The sequence below is a fragment of the Rhea pennata genome, chromosome 3 (genome assembly GCF_028389875.1).
Source record: "Rhea pennata isolate bPtePen1 chromosome 3, bPtePen1.pri, whole genome shotgun sequence".
NCBI classification, from domain to species: domain Eukaryota; kingdom Metazoa; phylum Chordata; class Aves; order Rheiformes; family Rheidae; genus Rhea; species Rhea pennata.
In genome coordinates this window covers 111,256,170-111,272,523 of record NC_084665.1, presented here as the reverse complement: position 1 = coordinate 111,272,523, position 16,354 = coordinate 111,256,170, and positions in this window count along the sequence as shown.

The window sequence follows — 16,354 nt, the reverse complement described above, 5'->3', positions numbered from 1 at the left end:
GGGCTTCCCAGATCTCAGGGGATGCATCCTGAGAAGCAGCCTGGTATCCTCCTTTCTGGGTCTCATCAAGAGTGGTCAGGGTATATCTGTGGCTTATATTATTTTATTTAAGAATTTCAAATGCATGGCAGAATCTTGCTGCCACAATAGCCTAGGGAGTGGGAAAGTATCCCTTCTATTTTACAGATGCATGAGGCAAAAAAAAGTGAGTCCCCTAATCCTGTATAAGAACTTGGAGGTAAAGCTGAGAATAGTTCTGGGTTTCTTGTGTCCCATTTTAGCATCTCATATGTGCTAGCGAGTGGAATAAGGAAAGAAACATTTTTATACAAAAGATAGATAGTTTATTTTCTGTCCATATTGGATGAACCCAAGAAGATGTACATTACTTTTTCACAGGAAATCATCCCATTACAGAATGTCATTATTCTGGAAAAAGAAAAAAAAAATAGAGTACCTTCTGGACTGAAGAAAATCCCCTGTTTCAAGTTATTGCTTTTCTTCGTTTAAACCAAGACGCACTGGGGGCAAGCCCCACTGTTTGGATAAGAGTGTGCTGTCACTCTCACATTTTAAATACAAAACCCCATCCCTGAGCCAGAAATCATGCTAGTGAAAGTTAACTTGAAATGGGTAAGTTCGGATTTTGTTGAATTGGCCCTTCCTGATGAAAAACCCTGCACTGGAAAATTCTCACTCAGTGTTACCCTTGTGGAAATGCACTAAATCAGACACTCTGGCTCTGACCCAGTCAGCACTTCCCAGTTTCTAGCTGATTTGTTCCATCTTCTCTTTCAAGCTTGAGGGGAGAGCATTTCTATTTTTGTCATTTCAAATTCCTCTCCTGGCGGTTATTTCACTGTTAAGAGCTGTCATTATGGACCTTGATGGCACTAACGTATTTAAAAATCAGAATAAATTTAGTTCATATGAGTTAGTGGTTTGATAGGGTTATTACTAAAACACTTTTAAAAATCAAATAATGTATGATATCATATGTTGAGGTGAAATAATCCAAGTGACAACTAGGCAAAGAAATCAATAGCAAAGTACATGAATGTCCCAAAAGATTTCACAAGTAAAAAATTAAGAGCATAGAAGAGACAGTAATCCTCAAGTATAGTTTTGTATATGTTCTTGTATATGCACTGTGTCAACATCTTCTAAATTTCTCCAGTCTTATTTACGCAAGGTGAGAAGCAGTGTTCTGCAAAAGTTCTGTGAGATTTTATGAAACTCATTCAGAAACTGAAGTATTTTTAATACAGGTAAAAACTCAGATCACAATTTATCTTCAAAGTAGAATCAGTTTTGCACCCAATTCCTTGTTTATTCATGGAAAATTCCCACTGACTTTGCTTGGCTTTGTAAGGGTGAAAAAAAAAAGCATGAACTGGCTCCAACTCATTTACTTGGGAAAAAGTTGCTTGTTTAAATGGTCAGCTTAGACAAGACACTATTAGAATTATATTAGTCTCTTCTCTTTACTTCCAGTCTCCCATGGGAGCATTTATGAATCCTAAGAGGGATGCTTTTTGTCCTGTTAGCCTTAATTGCATTTTGTTTAGCTTGATTGTTTAAACAAAAAGCTCTCTCCAGCATGGTTGAATTTATGGATCTTGAGTTTCTGGGAAGATGCACAGGTCTTGCTCTAAGTTAGCTCTTTGTACATGTGAATTATTTTGGATCAGCTACATTTTAACCTGCAGATGGGAATCTCACCTTGTATCTGAGGAGAAAATAACCCAAATTAGCATTTCACCAAAAACAGGAAAATGTTTTAAAGATACAGAAATAGAATCAAAATTTGAATAACATTTTCTATCACTTTAATTTCATAATTCAGCATGTGTATGATTCATAAATTAAAGTAACAAAAAGCAGGACAACATCTGTCCACAGTATGTGAGTAAGAGGGAATGTGGACATTTGAGAAGTTGTTATACAGACATTACATTCTACATGGGAACATATGAAAAGTGTTTATAGTAAAAATAACTTCTGATGCTTACTTGTATTTCTTTCCAAATGTATAGACGTGCCTTAAGATTTTAGTACACAAGGAGTATAACTTTTACTCTAAATTTAATTTTGAATCTAGACTAAAAAAAAGGATGTAAAAAAAAGTGAAAAAATACTCAGGTGTATGCTTTTATTTTTTAAATACTTTAATGTAACTCATTTAATGAAATACCTTTAGTATATCCATGCTGTACCTTTCCAATTAAAAATCCAAGCTTCCTCTGTGTAATTCAGATAATGTATGTGAAAAATATGTCCCAACTTGGCACTGGTTTTTAAAGCTTCCCAACCTTCTATTCATTGCAATGTTAACCACTAATTATTGCTACTAATAAAATCCCATGGTACATTGATTTATGAGTAGGGATTGCTTAATTCTAGATCAAAGCCAAACCTTTTTTATTCATATCTTGAGAGATGAAGGATGTAATTGAGTTCATATATGGGCTGTTAAGTAACTTGCATATTTACCTCATACTTAAAACTGCTTCCTGAGCTGGTGTGCTAGCCCTTTTATCCAGGGATATGAAGTTCAAACAGTAACACCACGGAAAGAGAGCTATAAAGAGGGATAGATTGGGAATCCCTGCATCCTGATTACCCGAGATAAGAAGGTACTTGGGAGTGGAAGCAAAGGTGGTGAGAGCTAAATTAGCTGTCTTTGAGATAAAAAGTTAATTTCCTTAAGAGAAGAGCCCAGCTAAGCAACTGTCCCTTTTAAAACTAAATGTTCGCTGTTAAGCCAACAGACAACTTTTACATTTACTGGAGATAATCATTCATGGCTCTGGTGGTTGTCTCTGCAGAGATCATAGCAGGCAATGGTGTATACAAACACCTTAAGAGATAAGTATCTGTAGAAGAATGCAGCCTCCTAGTATTCTCCCAGTAGAATGCAGTCTCCTAGTGGCTATTGAAACGGGAAAACAAAGAAAAAAGAAATAATATATGCTTAAAACTTCTTTTAGTGTGAAGCTAAAAATATGTAGGATTTTCTCATGGAGCTCCAGAAATGATTATAGCTGATCAGATCAATAAATTAGAGAAATACCAATTCCTTGATGCCTAATATGCTTGGCATAAGAGGTTGAGTGCATACACAGCTGATAGATCTGCAGAGAAACTTGCACATATGCTGCAAAATTCAGATCCTGGTTATTGAAGCCTATTTGTGAATGTTTTGCTCGGATTTAAACAATGTATTTGTCTTTGGAAGCAGCTGGTGTTTCACTGTTATACTGATTTCAGTGCTGAGAAAGAAAATATGATTTAGGAATGATGTTAGCAGCAGTTAACTATACAGACTTGTGTGTACTTAAAAAGTCTTTCATATTGCAGAATGTCTTCATACATGATACAAGAAGGGAAAAGGCTTGGAGACTTGCAAGTATTTGGAGCAGATATCCTTCTCTGGGCGTTCCTTTTTCTCTCTGCTCAGAAGTGTGGTCACATGCATGGGAACAGCAGGACAGCTGGAGGAAGATCCCAGGAACAACACAAGGCAGCTCGGTTCACAAACACACCAGCTGCCATTCAGAAACAAGTTGAGCCCTGAGCAACCAAAGTGATGGAAACTGGGATCGGAAGGCCTTGCATCCTGCATCTTCCCTGACGTCTCTGGCATCCCCAGCTCGTCTGCGGGGTCTTAACTCCTCAAACCTTCTCCCCAGCTCTCTGGGTTCCTCCAGCCACGCTCCTGTCTCAGGCTTACCCTTGGCTCAGGCACAAGCTCTAAGGCCTCTCCTTCCTTTGGTCATTGAGTTAATTAGTCTTCCCCCCCCACCACCAAATTCAATGGCGAATATATTGCTCCATATTTACCAACCTATAATTCAGAAAAGGTGCTCATAAGCTTCAGAAACAAGGAGATACTGAAAATGCTTCATTTCTAATCAAAGTGTAAGAAAGAGACTATAATTTTCTTTTCATTTGATTAAGAATATGCTTTAATCTGGGTTGAAACTCAATGTTTTAACATTACCATTTTAGTCCTTTCTGTGAGGTTGCTCCTCTTGCAAGCACTCCAGTATAACTTTATGGGCATTTGCCTGAATAAAGACTTCAGTCTGCGGCCTGTCATGTTTTAGAACATAATTTTTTTTCAATCATCTAATTAAGGAAACTGGTTCATTATAAGCAACACTAAGGTGTTAATTCAATTCCTGCTTGTGATTTTTTTTTTCAAGCTTGTTTACCTGTGAAGCCATGTGTAACTAAAGAAAATCCCCACAGCAAGCGGTGGAAGATAGGGGGAGAAGAGGCCTCACCACTGCATTTCTTTAAGCTTTAGTCTAAAATCTCCAAGCCCCCAAGGTTTAATTATCGTGTGCAGTCTAGTGTTGAATAGGAAAAAGGGACTGTAGCACGAAGGAAAGATTTTCACACTGATACTCACAAAGGAACAGGAGCATTAAATGAAAAAAAATGTTCTAAGGTTCTAAATGCATTTGAAGTGAATAAAGGGGAAATAACTTTCAGAGTTTGAACGAATTATGAATGGAATTATAAATATTTAGTGTTTATACATTTCTTCTACATGAAATGCATCTTTGGGCTTATAGTAGCAGAATAAGTAAAGCAGAAACCTACATGTTAGATTTTTTTAAGCTTTCTTTGGCCTTTTATTTATCTCATTTCAAGTTAGGTTACTGGTTTAAAGGAACTAAAAAGGTGAAAAAGACCTCACACTATTATTCGCTTTAGCACATGTGTGACCTGAAGAGGATTAAAGGTTTGTTCAATTTCTATTCATAGTATTCTTAAAGAGTTTTCAAAGGACCTTTTAAACAAAGGTTGCCAAACAAAGCACTTCTTTTGTTGCTACTTAGCTGAGGCCTATTGTCAATTAATAAGCAGGCTTTCACTTCAGTATAATTGGGGCTTTCAATTCTAATAACATTACATACGTGTAGAAAATGTGCATGTAATATTAAGAATAAAATAAAATCAGACCTATATAGGTGTGTGTGTATATCTATATGCGTACACACGCATATGCACATACCCTCCACAAACACATACACACACACACAGATCTCTGTGTAACATCATACAATGCACTGTTACAACAGGTGCTATGTTCCACCACAGACTTGGCTGCATTTCAGTAGTACTTTCAGTCTGTATATATAGAAAATGCTTTGATGTTTGCAAATAGGCTTTATAAATAATAATTATCGTCAAAGCTAGAATGAGTACTGGTGTTATTTTTATGCCAACCACCAAAATATATTTATAACTTCGTTTATTTTTTAGTCTGCAATTTTATTAAGGATTGACTCTTTGGAGAGGTTTGAATAAAGATGTTCCACTCTGCTTTAGAGGATGACCTGAATGTTCACTACCTTCTAAACCTTTTCCTCAACAAGTAGGTCTTAATCTGGAAGTATCTCAAAATAAAGTCTCAACTGTAATAAAACAAACTTCTTTTATGGTGTGAATGAAATTTCTTTATGACACAACCACACTATGAGATTTTGAAAAATCATGTATTGTGTTTATGTAATCACATGAGACATCTGTAGCTCAATGTAAACACACATAATTGTATATACTCACACATGCCCATATATATGTATGTACATAAATACATATATATTCACTAATATTTTTGGAGACAGACAGAGACAGAGATATAGCTATGGATGTGCAGATACATACACAGACAAGAGTTCTTGTGGGATTTTGAGCATGTAACTTATTCATATAAAAGTAGAACTGATTTATCATATATATGTATGAGTAAGAAAGGACGAGATCCGTGTTTGCATAATTAATCTAGCTCAGAAGAGTAGTACACACTGGGGGTGGAATAAACTAATTGCCAAAAAATTATATAGTATACAAGCTACAAGTTCAATCGAAAAGGAGGAAAGTCTGCTTATCTACAAGATGTAGAAAAAGATATGGTTGTACTTCTTAAATGTTTACAAGAATCAACCCAATGATCTGTAGATGCTTTGAAGTATATCAGTGGTTTAGGGAATTGTTTGGTAGGGTGCACTGAAGAAAACTCAGCACAGACATGGCCACAGTCTGACTGCAGAGGTTGTATATTTTCTTAGCTGTGGCCACGTCGTATGGCACTGGATTGACAGGGCCTAGTAGAGGGTGAATGAAACATTTTTTGCAACTTGCTTTTTCCCTTCCTTTAGAAAATCGGCCTCTGAAAACCCCTTTGGGTTGCAATGAAGAAACTCGATTAACAGAGTCAGGCCCTGGTCAAAATTTAAGGCAAGCAACAGGTTCCTTCTCTGTCATGTTTGGGACTCCACAGTGCCAATTACATGCTTCAATTTTTATCCAACTATTCCTGAACAAAATATTCATTTACATGCATTCATATCCCTAATTTTAATTTATAATTTCTTGTGAGCTATGAGAATTTATAAATCTCTGAAAAGTAAACTCATTCCAGAAATCTTTAACCTCTCTTTCCTAAAAATCTCTAGGAAGTAATAAGTATTTCTGGAATTAAAGTGTACAGGTAAATATAGATATTTCAATGCACACACACACACCATTACTTATGTGTTGTGTGGTTCCTGTATTACATGGGTATACATAAAATTTGCTGATATGGTGTTTTTCAAAAGTCCATAACTTGATCATGTACAAACAGAACATATTTAACATATACATCCTCTGTATGAGAGTGGAGATGCCTATATTTGAGTGCCCCATCCAAATACAAACTACATAAATAGAGCCCTATGTTTATATAGTTATCTTAAAGGATTTCTTAATATTTAAACAAAATGCTACTATACAGTTCTGTTTGACTTACTTATGTAGTGTAATGCAGCTCTTATGAAATGTATCTCTGGACTTAAGGCAGCTTTGTCCTGAAGATTATGAACACCTTCAAGAGGGTCCCGTTTCATACCTTGCCCAAGAACTCAGCTGAGCGCAGAGCTGACAGCTCTCCCATGCTTGAAGAACAGCACGTACTTGAAGGAAGGTTTGTCCAGCAGATCACACACTTCTTCTACAATACCCTTCTGTCATAAATCATCTGGTTTTTGTGCTAACACTGAAATTGAAATATATTTCCTCTGTTAAGGAGGGACTGACTTTTCTTTAGGTCTGTGCAGGTCTTAATATACTGACTATCTCTGATAAATGTCAATAGTCATAAGCAACATGAGGTCATTTTTCATAAAAAGGTGATAAGATACTCTGGATATATTTCTCTCACCAGATCCAGCACTACAATAGCCCCTACTCAGGAATTCATGATACAGCAGATAGTAGCAGTGCCCTGTAGCTACTCTTCCAGATAAAATGGCTGGAATTGAAAATGTGAGTCAGTTTTTAGGGGCAGCTTGACTGTGTTTGTGTCTGGGTCAATTCAAGGTTGACTCAGAAAATTCACTTCTGAAAGGAATAAAAAATGCAGATGCTGAAATCTATGTTTTCCCTGTTTGATACCTATAGATCATGCCCCAAAGATACTAGATGAAGTTTTTAAAAGTTACAGATCTGACACAGTCCATGACTTTTAAGGTAAAATACCAAAAAAAATGAGTTTAATTATTTCTTCAAGAAATGGCATAGGAGGAGCAGGTGGGCTTTATGGAAGCTACATCTGTTAAACAAGCATTTCTGCCTTGGATCTTCTCTAGCTTCCTCTTTCCACAGCTAGAATTTGTCTGAGGGAAGGATCTCTCTGTTACAGTCCTTTCCTTAAGCCTTCAGACACCTTTGGTTTTGCAACTGAGAAAAAAAATATTCACAGTTCTGTGTGAGGCCTAAAGCTAGTTCTTTCCATGGACCTGTAATCGTATAAATCAGTTAAGTCTAGAGACTGGCAAAATCAGAAGTTTGTTTTTATGTGGCCTGTGAGAATGAGTGAAAATTAAGGACTGCGGTACTAGGTAAGAGCAAAAGTGCATCTAACCCAATATGCTGTCTATATACGTATAAAGGAAAAAGTATTAAGAGGAGCTATAGACTAATTCTTAGCAAATTAGCTTTTGCTTGTTGACATGACAGGGAATTTTTGAACTAGAAGCTGTAGCTAGACCCTCCTTTAATGAGTCCCCAGAAGAGCTATCCTCTGACATTTTCTAATCCTTTTTCCTCTCTGTTTGGGATTTACTCCCGTAATATCCTGCAAGTGAGTTCCATAACTCCTTTTGTTTGGATTTTTTATTTGTTTTTTTCATTTGTTTTTAATCTGCTACCTAGGAGCCCCTTAATTTCCTGTATCCTTGTTCTCCTTTCACATTTTTGATAACGTCATGTTTTTATTTAGCTACCATACATATGTCTTCTAGTCACCTATCTCTTACTCCGTCTAGTCTTTTCTCATATAGAAATCGCTCTATACCTTTGATCATCTTTGTGGCATTTCCTAGTGCTCCAATAAGCTTTCTGAAAAAGAATCACTGGGAGTCCTTGCAGTGTGTGAGATGTAGGCAGAAGGATGTATGGCAGTATAATGATGTTTTCTGTTTCATTTGCTGTTTTATTTTGCTATTAAAATAGAGTTTCTATTTGCCTTTCCAACTACAGCTGAACACTAGGTCAATGCTTTCAGAGATTTATGCATCCCTACACCAGGCTAATTTACAGCAGTCATTGTATATCTATAAGAAGGGTTATTCCTTTCTCCTGCACACGTATACGTACGAATTCACCTGCTGTTTCATTACTTGATTATCCAGTATCTCAACACTACTGTGCAGCGTTTTGCAATCAGCTTCATATTTGACCATTACAAGTGAGTTTGTATCAATTACAAGCTTTATTAGCTCAATATATACCCTCTTTTCCAGCTCATTTATATGTTGAATGGCATAGATCCCAGGACAGATCAGAGTTAACTTCTGGAAGTGTAATGAAAGTGGACCTAGAGAATAGGTGGGGTTCACAGTACAGACTTTGCAATTTCATAGACTAGAAATAAATCTGCTTGATTTCTAGTATTTGTCTCTTCCCTTATAGCTTTCTTTCTCTGTTGTAGCTCAAAGATAGACATACTTGCTCACTTCAACAAGTCTGAATAAGAATTCAGTCCTATGGAATCCAAAAAGAAAAGAGTGCTCTGAAGATCCAAATACCTAAAATACAGAAAACTATGGCTATACAGTGCACCTTCAAACTGTCTTCTGGGAAAAATCACAAACCTTGAGATAACTGTCTCTATTCATGGGGGCATCCTTAATTATGTAATTAATTACTGCATATTGTTATATGTATTATATATTATGCATATAAACATTTATTAATTATTTTGTAACCTTCAGAGAGATTCATCTGCCCAGCTATCTAAAAACCAGATCTAGAGTAACATTTTTCTTACCTGTATTCAGTCACTTAAATCTCAGGCATCTAGCTAAGCCCTGCATGCAGTTTCAGTCTGTAGTCAGAGGAGACATGCACATCCAAACGATGTTTCACCTCCCTAAAGTAGGCGTCCTAGGCCAACAGGATGAGTCATTGGCGGGAAGAGTGCTCATCCTCCTCCATCAACGGCAGAGAGCACTTAGACAACTAGCTAGACTAGACACCTCACTTTTAAATAATCACAGATAAGTGAGAGGGATCTTACCCCACATAACTTAGTTCATTTAATCCTCATTAAATCTACAGAGTGAATTTTGCAAGCACAAGCAACTGAGTTGATGGCTGTGGTAAAAGACATCTGCAGAATTTATTTCAGCTATAGCCATTCTTATGGACCTCTGAAAAGGCTTCCAAAAAGTCCTGGATCCTAAAATGAAGACTTGCTTACATGGAAAAATTGGGCAACTGATACCTGTTTAATTACATTGCTAAAACTCTATGTGGAAATTCTTATTTGGGGACGAGAAGGGCTTTTAAGTTTCATTTTTTTTCAGAGCAGCATAGTCATAATCTTAAAAAAATAAAGAGAAACCCTCAAGAAAACAAATCACATTTTACAACTTAGTGGTGATGTATCCTTATATAACTTGAGCATTTTGGTTTACCATCTTAGTTTAGATCACTGTAACTTTTGGACCATATAACTATAGAGTCAGTATAGACAAAATGAGTAAAAATGGGCATAGAAATATAATACTGGCATTGAGGTTAACAGATTCAAGGCTTTTTTAGCGAACTTTGTACAAATTTCTGTATTTTTTTCCCATAATTCAGATTGCTTTGTAATAAACCACAGTAGTGATTTTCTGACTTTTGGATGACTGACTTCATCCTTATAGCAACTAACTTATAAGCTTATTTTATCTTAGCATGATACATTTTAATCCTCAACAATTTAAAGAGTCTTAATTTTACCTGAAATTTAATAAATTTGTGTCCCCATTGGAAGAGATGAAGAGGCTTTGGCAGCTGCTATTGCAAGCAGCATGCATGCCAATTTAGTTGTTACTCTGTCATTAGACTCTGGTATTCTGAAATGTTTAGGAATATAAGCACCTTCTATTTCATGAGATTTACTTCGATGGCTGGAAGCCTAGGAAAAAATTAAAAGAAACTGAGAAAGGAGAGAGATATTGCTACTGCCTGAAGCCTTCTGCTTATGAAAACAACCTTCCAACAATCTGCAGCCTGTCAGTATGGAGCCAAAGCAGGTTTTCTGCCCTTGTGATATGCGTTGGGCATCAGAGCCAATGTACACATGTCTTTCAAACAGGCTTCTATAGGCTATAGAAAGCAAGTACCTTTGAGTTGCTGCAAGGTTCTTTTTTTTTTTTCCTGAAGATACCTTTCTTTTAATAACAATAACAACAATAATAATAATAACAATCCCCCAAACCAAACACTTTATATGCTAAAAAGCTAGAGGTGTAGATACCTGCTAAATGACAACACTTGTTCTGGCATGGAGTAACCATTTCAAGAGGAAAGAGAAGGATGTGCATGCTGGCAAAGGGATTTAAGTGGGAGGAGGTAAGGAGTGTGGTGGCCTTTGCCATCCCATGCAGCTCAGCGTTTTCACATGCTGCTCGTCACTGTTGCAGGAGCCTCGGACTGCACCATAATGTCCAGTTGTGGCCTCTTGCTTGAGCTGACAACTGGACAAATTGCTTACTACCTGCAGCTGCAGCAGGGATTTGCAGAGTGCTGTCAGAAGAGCTAGCGTCAAGGGCGATCTGTGTGCTGCCTCTGATATATTGCAGATATTCCCCTGAGAGTTCAAAAGGAGCAAAGCTTTGCTTCCACTGTTAAATCCCTGCCCCCTGCATCTGCTTCTCTTGCTGCAGCATCCGGCCAAACTGGTACTGGAATCACCGCAGGAACAAGTTAGCCTGAGAGCAGTTGCTGCAATAAATCATCAACGCTATGTTTGTTTTTTGAAGAAAACTAATCTACATGCATATTATTTCTCATGAAGTCAATGCAGAAACAATAGGAAGGAGCACTGGAATGACCTAAACGTAGCCAACTGGCCAGCTCTGCTGGAAAATGTCAACTATATATCCTTACATCTGCTCAATTACCCTCAAAGAAAGGATTGATGCCTCATAAACAACAATCATATTAACATGCATGTGATCTGCGATGCCAAATATACCATCAGGCACTAATGTAAGTGGTTTCCCCATGTGCTGCTGTACACATTCCATGAGGAAACGAATTCCAGGAGGCTAACTTCTGTCCTTGGAGGTTTGCAAGAATTACCCACTGACAAGTAGGTATTTGTTTAGCTCTTTCATTAGGTAGTGTGTCACTTCACTGAATCATTTTCCCTGTCTTCCACATAACCTTCCCCTTGTGCAAGCCAAATTCCTGACTCATCATTTGCTGTGAATGCAGAGGTCCAGTTCCTTAGCCAGAAAACCAGCATAATTCCTTAAAACCCAGCATTAATCAACTTCCTGAAGTTTATTTTTCTCTTTGCTACTCAGAATAGTCATTTGCAGTGTTGTGTACTTCATTATTTTGTTGTTACCTTTTCTTTTTTTTAGTTTGCTAGTAACCAGTTATATATCCATCATTTTACTCATAAATGTTTTCAATTACTTTATCATTATTCCTTTTCCTCCTGTCTCAGTAAAAATAACTGGCCTCCACTCTTTAACCTGTCCAAAATGTCCAGTGATTAAAGAAAATCTAAACTCCACTAATTTCTCAGCCGCATAAGGAAGATGGAAGAACCCAGTGGCTTAAGCCCTCATCCACTCTATTTATTATGGAGAAGTCGAAATCACTGTAAAGACACCTGCAGGACTCAGTTTGGCAGTGGAAATGATTTCATCTGAGGACCAAGAAGCTCTAATGAAAGGTCAGGGACAGCATGCGTTAGGCAGAGCAGAAAAGCAGGGTTGAAGGAAGTCTCTAGGAGGTTTTATAGTTTAAGTATTATGTTTGAAGAAACAGAAGATGCAAATCCAAGGACAATGTTGGGGAAAAGTTATATATGGTGGTAGGTGAAAATATTCCTTCTCACCTTTCTGACTTTTTCCTTTCCTCCCTGTGGTGTATCTTGCACTAGAAATTAGATAAAACTTTCTCTGAAATTTGAATTGAAGCTGCTGGATTGAATTTAGCAACAGAGGCTAAAAACCTGAAAAAAAAATTTCTAGGGTTAAAAATTCTTGGATATGGCAATAGACAGTTAAGGCCTGAAATACGGTGTACAGAAAAAGAGAAGTATCTGATTAAAAACAAAGCAAAGTAAACATAATGTTCTCATCTTTAATTCTTGTGACTTTGATCTACCTAAAAGCCCCAACATTTTGCTCTAATTTTATATTTAATCCTATAAAATAATTAGAAATGTAAAGCATTTTTTTCACCCAAATCTGAATCTACCACAAATCAAAAAACTTAAAAAAAAAAAAAAAAAAAACTAAAAGTTTACCTAAAATTCAGATTTCACTCTCAAAAGAGAGAAACTACAGAAACCCTCTAGGGACTCCATTATTCTTAATAAGCTGGACATGGAAAGCATTCAAATACAACTTTTGGAACTATACAATAAAAAATAAAAGAGAAAAATAGAAATAAACAGTGAAACAGAGACCTTTTACTTTCATTTGTCACAGAAACAAGAAGATATTCAAATGAAATTTACAGGTGGCACATCCAAAACCAATGAAAGAACTGTTTCTCCCCTTGACACAAAGGGCTGTTAACTTGCAGTTTTTGTTACCACTTAATGCGGTTGAGGCTAAGACCTTGGAGATTTTCTATGACAGTCTGAAAGCGAATTGAGAAAAAAGACATGTTAGAGAGTTGTCCTGAGAATTTGATTCTTTCTGAGCGTAAGCAGAAAGAAATTACCAATCTCAGTTTATTAGGGAAGTGGAATCTGCTGCGGCGAAGTGAACCATGGAAGGAAGAAGTCTTTGAATGGCAGAGGCCATAGGGTACAGTCATGGGGTGATACAAAGACGATCAAAACTGTCCTCCCCGGTAGCCACCACTTACATGTGCTTCCAGGGCTCCAAACACACAATCCTTTCAACAAGGTCTGAACATACTGATGTAATGAGTGTGGAAAAAACACTCTTTGTTGGTACAAATTCACCACAGGGAAAACATCCTGCAGAAAATCTGCTGTGCCTGGCCTCTTATCCCCCACCCCCACCCCAGTGTTTACACTTTATGACTAGGGACTGAGGACAGCTTTTATCTCCCCTAATTTTAACCATGTGGAAATTAGACTTCTAATTTCATGCCTTATAATCAAAGGAGACAGGCATCACTAGAGCACAGTTTATCCCAGCCGTCTTTGACATGTCTTTGGATGGCACAAATACCCCATTGCAGGTACTCGTTTCTGCTCATTAATTTTACAGGGAGCCTAGACGGTCATTTAGACTGGACATCACACTTCCTCTGATAAAACTAGGTGAGACGGATCAAACTGTGCCTCTGACTACCATGATCAAGATGCACTTCCATGTTTCCACTAACAATAAGGTTTCTAGGAGCCTTTCTGTGCTAGGCAAGATGATGCTCGTTATGGACATTCAGCCACTTCAGGTCCCAACAAATGATAACAGAGAAGTCACCTAATAAAAGTATTGTTACAGGTTATAAACAAATCACACTACAGAAAGTTTGATAAAGTTGAATAAAGAGAAACATTTTCATTCACTCCTCGAATGTTGTACAGTGTTCTAAAACTGCCAAATTATACTTTAAGGGTTCCATTTTATCTCATGATACATGAAACTTATATTTCACGTAACTAAAGATTTGTCATATTAGAACTGCTCTGAATAAACTCATGAACATTTCCCCTTTAGAATATAATGTTTCAATATTTTTTTCCCCTGGATAAAAATGTATGTGTGGATGAAAAGTTTCTATTTACTGATGAGGAGAGTCAAAATAAAATCTTGCAAATATTTCATAACAAAATTTCATTTTAAAAATGTGTTTTTTTTTTTTTTTCCAAAGCCTTGTTTTGGAATGACCTTTATATACTTCAAAGCATCTATTTGAAGTGAACGGAAAAAAAAAAAAAAGTTTGTAATATTAGTTCAAATGGCTGGTGATTTTCATTTCAAATACATTATTTGACATTTCTAAATTGAAACTTATAGAATATTTTCCGCTGTGAGAAATCTCTGCACTTTGACTCCTCGTCCCGGCCCGCAGTCCAGAAAGCAGTTAAAAATGTCAGACAGCTTCCTGCGCAAGGGGAACTGGCACGCCTCGAGCAGTCGGGCTCGGCGCGTCGCCCGGGGGCTCGGCGCGCCCCGAGCGAAGGAGGCGGCCGGAGACGCCGCTGGCCGCAGCGGCGGGAGCCCTGCCCCGGGCAGCCCGGGGCGCCGCGGCGGGAGCGCTCTGCCTTCGCGTGGGGCGTAAACCGCGGCAGAGTTTGAATCTCAGCCCTCCCATCAAGTCGCTGGTTGTGTTTGATTGCACAGCCGTAAGTGGTTTCTTGATTTCTGAGGAGGGCCCATTCCTCGGACCGCGGTGAACAGAAACTTCCGAAGTCATGGTTAAACGCGAGATGCTGAACGAGGCAATTTCTAGATGCTTTCTACCACCTGATAACAGTCTTTAGACAAACATACTTTCAGAAACCTCAGCTTTATTTCTGGTGGTTCCCTGTTTTAGGGGCAGTTACTTTCTGATAAATTAAATGCTGACTCAGGGCCCAAGAAGGTTATTTATTGCTTCTTGTATAAAGAAATATATACATAAATAGAAATATATGTGTATGTGTATATTTGCAAATGATATAAATATAGTCAGGGTTAGGGTTATATATTTAGGGTTATATATGTGTGTGTGTATATATATACACACACACACACAGTTAGCAAACATATTTTTCAAGTGCTATAATAGTCTAGGAAAGACGTCTGGCTAGGCTTTTCCCATAAAAACAGTGGTGCTTGGCAGTGCTGGGTGTGGGAAACCACATCTTAACTTGAAATCCAAAATGCTGACCTGACACCATTAGGATGTAGCCTGTATTTGGTTGCTGGCTGCCTTCACATGAAGATTTTAACTCTATCCCTTCTGATATCATGCTGGAAGACAACCTGGCTTGATTCCTCTAGGCCAAGTTTTACCTTCCTGACTCATATTGAATTCAGCTGAGAAAAGCCCTTAACTTAAAACACATGCTGGAAACTCAAGCACACGTCTAAAGTTAACCGCATGCATTTGTGGGTCTTCAAACAGGCCACTGAGAAACATCTTACTCTGCTTTTTTTCTTTTTCTTTCTTTTCCCCTTTTTTTCTCGGTAAAAGAAATGATTGGGCAATTCAGGGCAGTGAGGAACATTTCAGATACAAGTATTATCTCCTGTTCAGGTGAAATTTCAAATGAACGCAGTATGTTCACATTGCAAAGGTGCAAATTCATCATGCATAAATACACCAGAATCAGGTTTGTTGCAGTTACTAATGCTGCAATGGCAGTAGGGGTTTTCTATAGGCATTTTAAGGTCTCTTGGGATCCTGAATACATTTCAGAAGCCCAAGTGGTGTCTTCATTATAGTCCACACCAGAGGTGTATCTACCCTGCTTCAGTCATGATTCTGCCTGCTCAGTGAGATACTGCCACAGAGACCTTGCTGAAACAAACAGCTAAGAAGGATTTCAATAAAACCTTTCATCCTCATGCCATATTCGAACTGATATTACCATACTCTTTATCTTTAGGAAGGTTGACACTTCTGCAAAAACCTTATATAATACATAAAGGAGCAATTTTAGATTCTACAACTATACTTTAACAAATTTTATATTTTCAAATCACTGTTCACATATCAGCAAATTGATCCTCACAGTTTTCTTATCAAGTGTAAATATGCAATTAGAAAAATCTCAGGATTTCAACATGCTGAACTATCGTAAAAATTCATTAGCAAAAATATTTAAACAATAGTTTTTCTCTTTCTTACCCTTCCCTTACATCTCTAATGTTTA